The 12478-nt window shown below is 41.9% G+C and overlaps 1 protein-coding gene across 1 annotated transcript in view; it reads left to right on the plus strand.

The window, feature by feature from the left end:
* KCNQ5 (potassium voltage-gated channel subfamily Q member 5) overlaps positions 1-12478 on the plus strand; it is a 575434-nt gene that overhangs the window by 501361 nt on the left and 61595 nt on the right. The gene's annotated exons all lie outside the window — the stretch shown is intronic.

Raw genomic sequence — 12478 nt, forward strand, 5'->3', positions numbered from 1 at the left:
GAAATGGTATGGTTTGGGGAGGGGGTAGGAGTGAGGGACAAAATGAACACTGTGTCCAGGAGGTAAGAACATTCTCTGTGCGACCCTCCCTCTCATTCAGAGCTGAGGTCTACTCAGGTGATCTGATCCAAACGAATAGTCCCCCTTCTTTTAGGAAGAAGATAATCCTCCTGGACACTTCACCAGATCAGCTACACTGTATGGTCATTCTTTCGTGCCTTAGAAGGAAATGCTGTATCAGACTGAATAGCAGAAAACTAGACCCAGAGGGAAAAGGAGCTGAAAGAGAACATTTTAATCTGGGTTCCTGAGTGCCAGGGAAGGTCTGGGTTTGGGAGCAGAACGCTGGAGGACAGAGCAGGCGGGTCCCAGCACAGGTGGGGTAAGGGGGGACAGAGGCAGAACCAGCAGGGAGTCCCAGGCACCTGGAATTCCTCTCCACAAGGGACACAGGGCTTTTCCTGTCATTGCCACCCGTTCTAGTAATGAGGAAACACAGGCAACCCCTGCCCAGGGCTGGCCAGGGGTTGTTCCTTTAGCTCGGTACTGATACACTAATGACACATTTATTCAGGTCCTGAAATCAGTTTTGAGAGTTCTCTTGAGGTGATGAGTCTCTGGGTCATCCATTTCTGCATTATCTCAATTAACACTTAAAACGCGTATGATCCGAAACAGAAACGCATTCGTTTACGATGGGAGGCAGGCATGGTCGGACACACCCACTCCTCCAGGGTAGGGAAGCCTACGCAGGGGGTGGTGCTAGAGACCCTTCTCTTATGTGGCAGATACAGAGCACAAGGCATGGGCTATTCCTGGGTGGTATTTCCAGAAAGTTTTAGTAGCTTCAAGAGGTGCTCCTCTCCATTTTTGAGATATTTGTGCCCAAAGAGAGGTTCTGGGCATTAGACCCTGGAAGAGGCAGGCTGAATAGCCCTGCTATAGAGGAGATTATCTCAAAGAGGAACCTATCTCAAAGGAGATTACAGATTATCTCAAAGAGGAACCTATCAATTTACAGTTAATGTTAAAAAAAAAAAGAGGAACCTATCTCCAAGTTCTAAGGGCAGAGACCCTCTTTGGCAGGGACTCTGCAGCTACCTGAGAATCAGGTCACCTGTCTCGGTTTCATCCTCCAAAGGGGACATTTGCAAATCGTGTGGAGGTGTTTGCTTTAGCACAGCCTCCATGGCAGCGCTGAGTGAGGGGCGACCTTGGGCTGACACAGATGCTGCACTTCTTCCAAGGTCACCAAAGCAGAGAGCACAGGCAGAACCCAAGTGGTCTAGCTGCCGCCCCTCGGTCCAAACACGAACCAAAAAGACTACAACCAAATGTTTTAAATGTCATGATGTTAAAATCTATTCTGCATGCTTGGGACTGAGGCTGTCAAAGATCACTCCCCTGTAGGCAGGTATACATGGCATATACACGGAACCACTGAGCTGCGCTATTGACTCAGAGAATCACACAGATTTCTGGCTTCTCTGTGGTCATTGGACATTTGGCAGAAATCACCATGAACACACCGTGTGTTCGTGCGTGGCACGCGTGCCTTACTTCACGCTTCACCCACACACACTCGGGTCTGCTGCCTTACAGTGACACATCACGTCACTGTGTGTGAAGCTATGACAGGGCATGTGCTCAATAAATACCCCTTGGATGGAGTAATAAAATGCCCCTGACCTCCAGTACTTTATGTGAAGAGAGATAAAACACCAACAAAAGAGGTAAAGAGGAGGAATATGAAAAGAGAGAAAATGAAAAATTAAGAACATGTCAGTAATCTGAAGGAAATAAGCTGCAGCCCCGGTTGAATATTACCTTCTCTTCCCCCTGCTGTGGCCCTGAAATGAACAAGACTGCCTAATGGATGCAGTATATTGTAACAACAATAGCAACATCTCAGGAAATAACAAAGTTGCCCTCACTCCAGCGAATCCGCTCAAAGGAAATGCATCCTAATGAGAATTCCCCCTTGGAAGAAGCAGCTCTGGGTCCAGAATGTTGCCGGTGGGCGCTGGACCCAAGTTCAGATGGACTGACCAGCACAGACCAAGTGCAGAGCCTTTACTGCTTGGGCCAAGGCTGTATTGATGTGATTCAGATAGACCAGCGTAGATGTGCTGCAGCCAACTCTGTTATCCTCCAGAGCCTGGAATCTCCTAAATACTTCCTCCGGGGGGTTCCTCTGTACTAAGAGCTGGGAGGGACCCAGATGTAGAAGAGTCTAATACAGCGGCCAGCGCCCCTCCAGTGCCCAGCACTGGCGCCCTCCGACTGAGGGGCCAGGACTGTAGATCAGGCCTCTCTCTGCAGGATGGAGTGGGCACCACACACGCTCACGTATACCCCCGGGGAACTGGGTTCCCTGCTTCAGGGCATTCTTGTTAGATGTTGTCTTTCTACAGTGAGGTTAGGATATGTTTTCTAAAAATGCATGTACAGCATCTTGGGCTAAGGAAAGACACCCAGCCCCAAGATGGTTACATGTTGTTTGTGACAGATCCAAAATTTTTCTTTAAAAATACAAGTCATCAGGGAATTCCCTGGCGGTCCAGTGGTTAGGACTTCCACTGCAGGGGCATGGGTTCAATCCCTGGTCATGGAGCTAAGATGCCGAATGCCACGCAGTGCGGCCAAAAAAGAAAAAAGAAAAAAAATACAACTCGTCAGTCTCCAAAAGAGCTTTTTAATCTAGCTCAGCTGAACAGGAGTGAACATCGGTACAGGGTCAGGTGTGAATCTCCGTTCATCTCAGCTGAGCCTGCTTTGTTCCTCAGCTGAAGCCATAAATACAGCTTCTTGGGCATCATTTCATCATTCACTTGTTCCCCTCTATCTTCCCACTAAAACGGTTCTAATCTCATATGTGGTGGTAAATGGTGTCTATTGATTTTATTTTAATTAATCATCCCATTAAGTAATTTTTCCAACTCATTTTTTAAGCTAGACGGTTCTCTGCTTGGGTATAAATTGTCACTTTCTGAGAAGAGAATCTACCTGTAAACCCATCCAGCTGGATTCAGCCGGTATCCTCACCTTTTTCTCTTCCTCCTTGACAAGGTTGATTAGGTTGTTAGTCATCACGATGGTACAAGAAAACTTTTACTTCTTCCTACCTGTTAAGTTTTTATTGCTACAGGTATAGATCATACATCAGAGATTTGGGGATTATCTGTAAATCTCATTGCCTCTGCTTTACTCTGTCTCCTTAATCAACACTTGGTGGCTATATGCCTGCTTTGTAGTTAAACTGCCTTAACGCACTTTATGAGGCGTTAAGAGAACCCTGCTGGACTTCCTAGTAGACTCTCTGAAGTTACTTTAACAGGTACTTGTGAGACTGTTATAAAGATGGGTGTCTTAAAAGTTAAAGCATAAGTGATACTCTTTTATGACATTGCATCCTGTGCTGTGATCCACCAGGTACTTTGCCGGAACTGCTCCTGCCTGCTTGCCTTTATTAGGTTCTGAGAAGTGTGACTCTTGGGAGAGAATCTAGAACACTGATGGAAAACATTGTGCACTCATATTTCTTCTGCATTTATTTTCCACTGTTTACATTTTCTTTCTTCTGTGTGCAGTGAATGATCTACATGTGTTGTTAAAATAAGCTCAGTAAGACAAGACCTTTTTTCTTTTTTCAGTGTAGTCAACTTGTATCCTTATTGGCAAAAGGCTAGGTTGTTTCAAAACCATTTTTTAAAAATGGTCTCTCCTTCTGTTCACCTTTATTGATAGAGGGAAAGGATTTAGTCTTTTAAAAACACATAGTAAGACTTAATACAAGAAAAATGCTTTTTTTCTTATATTCAACCTAGAATATTTTCTTCTGTCTTTTGACACATGCATTCTATCTTACAACTGGTTATGTATATTAACTACAACTTCAGGCTTCATACAAATCAAGAATTTTTTTAATTTCAAAGCAATTAATGTTATTTATTTCATTGATTCCTATAAGTATTTATCTTTAAAAGTTCTGGAATATTTTATTCCTCCATCATTTATACTATGTTGCATTGTTATTTATTACAAAGGCTGCTATATCCTAAAATATTTATATTCTTATTTTCGTGTGAAACAGATGCTAAGACATAGACTACCATCATTTGGAATGCCTATGTCAAATCTAATTATTTCTACTTAACCATTAAGAGCACTGGATCTGTTTCGAGCAGCACAGTTAAATTACACAGTTTGTCCTTAGTGTTTAACTAGTCCTTGTACTAACATATGAAAAACAATGAAGCCAAATGGCTTTGTTTTTCAAGGAAGACCACAAACCCCTGAGCACTTTACTGGTGGTGACCACCTAGTAACTTCTGCTGTGTCTCCTCACTCCTAGTAAGGTCTGTAGTCATAAGCAGAAGCTCTTCAGAATACACACCTCATGGAAGCAGAGGTACCAGCATCCCGGCTACTGACATGAGATCTGAGAATGCCAACTAACCTCAGGTGCATGACCAGGTTACTCTGCCACCCTACTGAGCCCTGCTCAGACTCACTCTTCTAAGGACTCTTGAATGAGGTTTCCAACCCGCTCGTAATTTCCCTGCTGCCTGTTGCCTGCTTGGACCCCCTCTGCCCTGGGGACAAACAGGCAGGTCCGCGCAGCGCCTCCTGGTGGTGGGACGATGCTGAGCTCTGCACGCACTGGGTTGTCCTGGTTCCATAGCCATATTGTGCCGGAGGCGAGAATTTGTAGGCTGCTAATCCTGTGAAGGACTAAAGCCCTAATTAAGCGTACCAGTAACTCCAGGGTTCTGAGTCCGATAGGATTCCCATGGGGATGCCATGATGCCGCCCAGCCCCTGGCAGGGATCATCCAGTGGCCGGCTGCTTCCCGGCCATTTGAACTTGACAAGGGGCTGCACACCATCAATGACCACAGCAACCTTTTGGTTACTTTCTCCAGAGAGAGACCTCCTTGTTGTCTCTTGGGGATAATCTTTGGCAATCTACCTAAAAACACTGTTACATAAACCTTCCTCAAAAATCATGTTCGTAGGTATCACAAAAAAAAGCCAAAAAATAATGAAAACTTCAGTGGACTAGTGAAGAGTCTATATCTTTAATCAATGTGTGTTTTCAATAACAGCCACCTAATCCTTTTAATAGTCATCTAATCAAGATACTCTGTTGATTTCCAAAGGGGAAGTGAACTAGAAAAATTAATGAAAGTGACTTTTTTGTAGGAGGACACAAGAACAGATCTTTGCCTTGGAAAAGAAATTTTTGTTTGGCTAAAAAGTTCTGGATTAGGATGTTATTCTTAACTGTCATACAATTATGTCAGAACAAAGACTGAAAACATACATCTTTTTTTTTCTAATTTAGTGTGTAATATATTGAATTCACTTTAAAATAGTTCTAGAGAATTTTTTTAACATTAGACATTGGCAAACATTCATGTACTTTAGAAGGACAAAAGGGGAAGAGGCACCTGGAACTCATTTATATCAACTTAAGTGCCTTAAATAGTACTAATATTCAGAAAATAATATTATTTCCACTTTCCATTAATTCTTAAAGACAATAGTAAATGTTTTATAGGGGCAATTTTTAAAACTATTCTTATAGGAGCAATTGTTTTTAAATATTTTGTTACTGTAAATAAACCATGGTGGATTTAATGCTGATACCTCTTTCAGATTTTTTTTTACTTTTTTAGCAATTGAAATTTTTAAAAAAGAGAACTAAATTTCGTATTAAATGGTTTTATGATGTTTTTATCAGTTTCCTCTTCATTCAGTTGGCAAAGGAAAGAGAGAGATCTTGAAAGCTTGAGAAATAATTTGATATTAACTAAACCCAACCTTCTATAGTAATTAGCATCTGTTAGTTCCAGAAAAGGTAATGGGTTAGATAAAGTAGAGTGAGAACACTTGTAATGGCAGCTCTCTTGACGAGCCATTCGTTAATCTAAATAAAGGTGCCGTGGTGTGTTCCTGAGCCAGATCGTCATAAATTTAAATGATGGAACAGATTGGTCGAAACTGAAAAGAGGTTTGAAATTTTTACTATTAAAAAAAAAAACAAGCTTGAAAAGGGTAGACACTTTGAGCACCATCCCTCTGAGGATTTGTTTAGATATTATGAGTTTTGGATGACATGGAGAACCTAGCCTGGGAATAAGAAGATGCAGCATTATGATGTTATTATTGCTATTGCTGAATGAATCCACCGTGTAATCACACATTGGTCAAGTACAGAGAAAGCCTTGCCTGATGGGATTGTCTTAAGAGCCCTGAACCGCCGACTCCCGTTTCAGCCAGCCTGCCTGCTCTCTGCATGTGCCTTCAGTCCGGCCGCTCAGCTGTGTCTGCCCTTCGGATCGGAGCTGTCAGCTGCATGGCCAGAGTGTTTATCATTACCAGGACCTGCTGACCAGCACAGTTCATCGTTTGATGTGTTCTCTCATAAACACACACACAACGTGGTGTCTTTTTAGAACATCATTTGTTAAGCAACTAGGCATGGAGGAATCAATGTTACTGTTCTTGTTACCTACACAACACAGATCCACTAAACACATCTGCTGTTTGCACACTGCAGCTGGGGACAGTGGACGTGGCGGAAAGCGGAAAAAAAAGGGCCTCCACTTGGTCTCGGATAATCCATATCTGTGAGAACGCTGCCTCCACGTGCCACAAAGGCTGCAGCCAGACCGTGGGCCTCGGACCCTTCCTGTCCGCTGCTTCAGGCCTGGAGAACCCTGGGCCCCTCACTCCATAACAGCATCACTTTTTTTTTTGCATAAAAATAGAAATGCATTTTTAAAAATTTTTATTGGAGTGTAGTTGATTTGTGATGTTGTGTTAGTTTCAGGTGTACAGCAAAGTGAATCAGTTATACGTATACATATATCCACTCTTTTAGATCCTTTTCCGATAGAGGTTATTACAGAGTATTGAGTAGCGTTCCCTGTGCTATACAGTAGGTTCTTATTAGCTATCTATTTCATATGTAGTGTTGTGGTCCGAGCACGGGTTGGAAAAAGAATTTCCACACATGAGGTATTTTAGAAGATTGTGAGTTTATTTAGAACGAAGAGCAGAGTTGGTGAGAGGTGCTGCGAATCCAGCGGGCTGACTTCCTGATGGACCAGGGAGAGCCGACCCCCTTTGTGGGCTAGTAGCCAACTTTTATAGCCTCAAGACAAAGGAAATTCCTGCTGGCAGGATGGCATTAGGTGATTGGTCAGGAGGATACAAGGTTACTACATGGTGACTATTTTGCCTAATATGGAGTTGGGGGGCTGTCCAGTTTAGATTAGGAGAGACCGTGGCAACAGTTGTTACGGGGGCTCGGTTAATTCTGGAGTTTTTGTCCCGTGTCCTTGATGTAGGGCTCTACATTCTCCCATCTTTTTATTTATGGGCCAAATCTTTGGCCCCTTAACACCCCGCTCATGAGTAACTAATCTGCCTATCCCCATCTCGGGCCATAAGAACCCAGGTTACTGGGGAAAGGGGCGATGACCATTCCTAGCTTCTTCCTGCTGGACGGGGTGTCATGGGGCCCTGAGGCCCAGCGCCCACTCTCTGTCAGGGTGTATTTACGGAGGGAGATGAGAGCCCGTGGAATGGTAAGGCGGCTTGTTCCAACGTAGTCCTTGTGCCAACTGGCTGGTATCCTTGTTGTAGCACCACCTGGAATTGAATCTTTTGAACCTGTCGGGAGATGAACTTAGATAATGTGTTAATAATGCAGGGGCCAAGCAACAAAACAAAGGCTATCAGGATTAATGGTCCCAACAAGGGCAATAGCCACGTCCATATGTGGATCCCCAGAGAGGAGAGGAGGCTGGAAAGCCAGCTGGGGGCCTGTCCTGCTCTCTCTTTTAAATCTTCTATTAATTTGATGTTTTTCTTTAGAATCTGAAGGTCTTCTTCATTGTGGCCGGAGGTATTAATATAGAAGCAGCCTGTCTCGTTTAGTAGGGCACAGACACCCCCCGCCTCAGCTGTTATAACACTGAGGGCCCTCCTGGTTTGTAAAACCCCCTCGGCCAGAGAGCCTAGGGCTGACTGCTGCTCCGCAGTACCGCAGCCTTCCAAGGTTCCTGGACCATGATGGTGGGATGGAGAACGCCCCTCTCTAAGGGGTATGCCTGCAAACCAGGAGAGCCCTCTAAAGACTCTACGTATTATTTCGGGCTGATCAAGAATTGGGTTATCATAAGCATTTCCCCCCCAGTCCGCGGCTCGTTTTTGTCTCTCTGGGACAGGTCTTTAGGCCTCCTCGAGGAAAGACCTAAGGTTGGGAATGCCTCCTGAGGAAGCTAAATCCTCTGTAGTCATAATGGTCGCCTCTGGGACCGCAGCAGTAATTGTGCAGGGGCCCCTCCAAAGTGTGGGAAGATCCAGATAGACCCCGTTACCGCATAGAGATGAAAATCTGGTGCCCCTCAAGGATACCCCCGTGTGGGTCCCCAGAGCCAGGCCCTGACCTTTTGGGAGTTTTCCTCTGGAAATAGACTGGGGTCCCATGGCCTAGGATTGGGACCATGGGAAGGCCAAACTCCGAGGAAGTAATCATCTACGCATAAGGGGAGAATCCGGGCTCTGACTGATGATGAGTGTGACGGGGGGATTGGCATAACAAATTTCTGAATGTTAGTTGAATTATGTTATATTTTGGAAGAGAGTCTTGTGAGGAGGTTAAACTAAGTAAGCGTCCGGTGGTCACGCCAATCCCCACATATTTAGTTCCCAGGGCCAAGCTATTTATGGGGATATGGTCTTCATTAATATATTTCTTAGTCACATTTTTCCTTGAATTTCCCCAACACAAAGTGAAATTACCTTCATGTAATACATCATATTCATCCTCCTCTGACCAGGGACCCCACTCCAGGCTAGTCTGATTAAAATTGAGGGTATAGTTACAAAGAAAGCCATTTAGCCAGCCCAGAACGGGTCCCCATCCATCCAGCTTGCAGACAGTCCTTTAAATTATGTCTTTTCCAGTATGCATAATCCCCTGATTGTAGGTCTGGGGCATCTGATCTTCATCCGAAAATAGATTACTGAGATAAGCTTTAGAAACAAACTTAGAGTGTCCTTTAATAATTCAATTAAACTTTTCAGCAATATAACATAACAGCAAGGAACTATCTGGGAAGTGAGTCTCGGTAACACAGACCTTAATTAACAAAACTAGAATTTAATATTCAGTGAAACGTAATTTTTTTTTCTCATTGTGAGGGCATTAACCCTGCAGCCAGGGAAGGCTTTATCCCATCAAATGAAAAAAGGTTTGTCAGGGAGCTGGAAAAAAGCCAAGCAGCCGTCTTGGATTTTCCATAGCCCTGACTGATTGACAGCTATTGTTTACCCATTTTAAATTCCCTGATTTAGGAGTAGACTGTTGCCTTGTTTTAAGGACATCAGGATGGCAAAAGTCTGGCAGTGAGGGGTTAATTTTTGTAGAAGCAGAATGAACTTTATCTACCTGTGCCATGATCTTCATAGATCATTGTGAAATTATATTTATTTACTTTACCAAAGTAACAAAAGATTTTAAAAGTAAATACAAATCGCTTAAAGGCAAAGAAATTTACATAGTCTGTTATTAAAAGCAACATTCCAAGAAAACTTTGTTCTCTTAACAGAGAGAGAATGATATTTCAGCCTGGTCTCAATAAACTTGGCCTGATGATTTATATAACTGTAATTGATTATATAGGCTTTCTGCATGCAGAAATTTTTATAAGGAGTCTCAGACTGAACTTTTAAAAGACCTCTCAGGGCTAGGAAATTCACACCAAGGTCCTGTCACAGATTTCGCTTACCAGATCTAGGTGAATTCCTCCCTTTTCAAGGTTCCCAAAATACCTTGAGATTTCTGTACCTGTTAGTGAGGTAGCCTTCCTAATTTATCTGATAAAGCTGCTGGGGACCTAAGGGTTTCCCATCTCTGGAGGGAGCAGACAGAGGCAAGAGGTAAATGTTTCAATTTTGCTTACAAAGGTATAATTTACCAAATTACTGTAAGTCAGAATTAGTTTGAGGGGAAGGTTTTCCTTACACCTGGAAAACACAGATTCAAACCAGTAATTTTGCAGATAGAACGCATAAAATTATAACCATATTTACCGGTTCATTCAGTCCTTGCTAATTAATCCTTTTTGTTAACAGCTTTAGGAAGCCATCAGGTTTTTCATTAGAATTCTTCAGTTTCTTACCGAGTTTGGCATTATAGTCTGAAAGTCAGAAACATGTATTTATCCAAAAGTCCTTTTTGTAAATCTTCTTGAAGAGGAAGCATTTTTGCAAAGGCATTAGAGTGAAACTGTAAGTGTCTATAATGACAAAAGACTTATGAAGGCATAGTAAGAAGGCACGTTTAAAATCTGATCACAATAAAATTAACAAAGTAACTTGGTTACTGTTGTGGAACACAGCACTTAAGAAAGCAATAGTTATTTACTTAGCCAAGGTAACAATAAAAGATTTCAAAGGCAAATACAGAACAGATCACTTAAGAGGTAAAGAAATTTAAAATCTGTTATCAGAGGCAGTTCAACATTTTAAGAAAACTTATCCTCTTAACAGAAAGAAAAGCCAAATTCAAGTTTTGCACCAGCTTACTTTTAAAATTCATTTACTTAATTAAATTCATTTTAAACTTAGTCAGTCCTGACCATGCATAAAACTCTTTCCTCAGGGGCCACTTTTCACAAAACTTTTTATCACTTTCTGTATCTCTCACTTTATTTTTCCATTCAGGAGCAGTCAACTCTAAATTAGACCTACTTCCTTTTTTCTTAATAAAATGTAATTCCATTCCTCATACCTTTTTTTACTAAAAACATACATCCTACTTTCCTTAAGCAACCATGAACTGTCCTTTATATCAGCACTCTGTAGATTGGTAAAGATACATCCAAGTAATAATTTTTGAAGAATGTACTTTTTTATAGAAAATATCTCAGTATGGCACCAAACACATATTTTTAATAGTTCCAAACCTTTTGTTTCTCTGTAAAAGGAAGCCAATGTTCAGTAATTAATGTTTCAGTATCTTATTTTATTTGGAAATGGCCTAGTTATTTAATAAACTTCCATCCTTTCACTTAATTTAGCACAACTCTAAATGTTTTAAGTTGTCGAATATCTGGAGAGATTATTCTTGAGTAGACATTCCTAAAATATAATTATTCCTAAAAGGTTCACCCAAAGCTCTGATCTCATTTGTATTTTCTTTTCTTAAAAGTTTCTTCACATTGAGTTATTTTCATTGCTGACAAATTTGCAACAGATATAATAAGATCTTATTTAGTTTATATTAAACCTAGGCACAATAAAAGTATTACACTTAATGTTGATGGCTCGAGACATGTCTATATTAATTAGATCAACAAACATAAACATTAACACCAGGTATTAATTTAATATTGAATATTCCAGTTCACGTGAACCTGAAATTTATTTAGCTTAATTTTTCTTGTTTTAGAATTGTTTTATTTGTAAGTGCTTACTTTTCTTTTAAGCCAATTAAATAGAGGTCATTTACAAATTAACCTCAGCAACATTATCCAAAGACAAAGACACATACTGAGACATACACTATATATCCAGACAGTCAGAGATCTCATAGTTTCCACTTGAGATTTAAAATGTCTCTTTGCCTCTTTTTTTTTTTTTTTCCTTGGCTTGAAGTTCTACTAATTAACCCAAGGCTGAAGTCTCAGGCAAAGTGGGCTGTGTTTGTAGCTCAAGGACATGACAAGAGTTAACTTCAAACTTTTTCCTAGGCATATTTTTGTCCTCTCAGAGTCAGGATTCTGAAAAAACTGTTTCAACAGATTAGCTTTTCTAACTGCATATGCAAAAAGAAACCCCTTTTGCAATTTCAAAAAAGTTTTATTTTAACCAGTTTTCTCCAGAGTCTAAGGAATATTGTGGCCATCCTGACTGAAGGAACCTAACTTGTTTTGAATTTGGGAAATGTCAGACATGAGAAAGGGAACATGGACTCTAATAGTGCCCATATCTCCATTTGCCGCTTCCCTTAAGGGAAGCATATTAGAATCTGTTTCCTTGCGTTGGGCAGTCCTGGATCTTGTGTGGGGAGGGGAGAGGGGGCTTTCGCCCTGATAAGGATGGGGAGCTGTGGGTTGAGATGGGGTCGGGGGCTGAAGCAGGGGGTTCGTGGGGTGGGAGACAGGAAAGGTCGAGTAGAGGGTCGTCTAGGAGATCTGATGGAGAGGGAAACAGAGGGGGCCGGGGGGATAAGGCGGCAACAGAAAGACACATGCGGCATGAGTCCCTCAGCTCCGGATTCTGACTAAGGGCCATAAAGGTCTGGACATAAGGAACCTCTGAGTCCTTTCCTTGTTTCTGGCAAAAGAGATCAAGTTGGAGGATCGTGTTATAATTTAGTGTGCCATTAAAAGGCCATTGTTCTTGGTCCCCCAGTTTATACTGGGGCCAAGACGTGTTACAAAAGAAATGAGCCTCTT

This window comes from Eubalaena glacialis, chromosome 12, assembly GCF_028564815.1.
Source record: "Eubalaena glacialis isolate mEubGla1 chromosome 12, mEubGla1.1.hap2.+ XY, whole genome shotgun sequence".
Taxonomy (NCBI): domain Eukaryota; kingdom Metazoa; phylum Chordata; class Mammalia; order Artiodactyla; family Balaenidae; genus Eubalaena; species Eubalaena glacialis.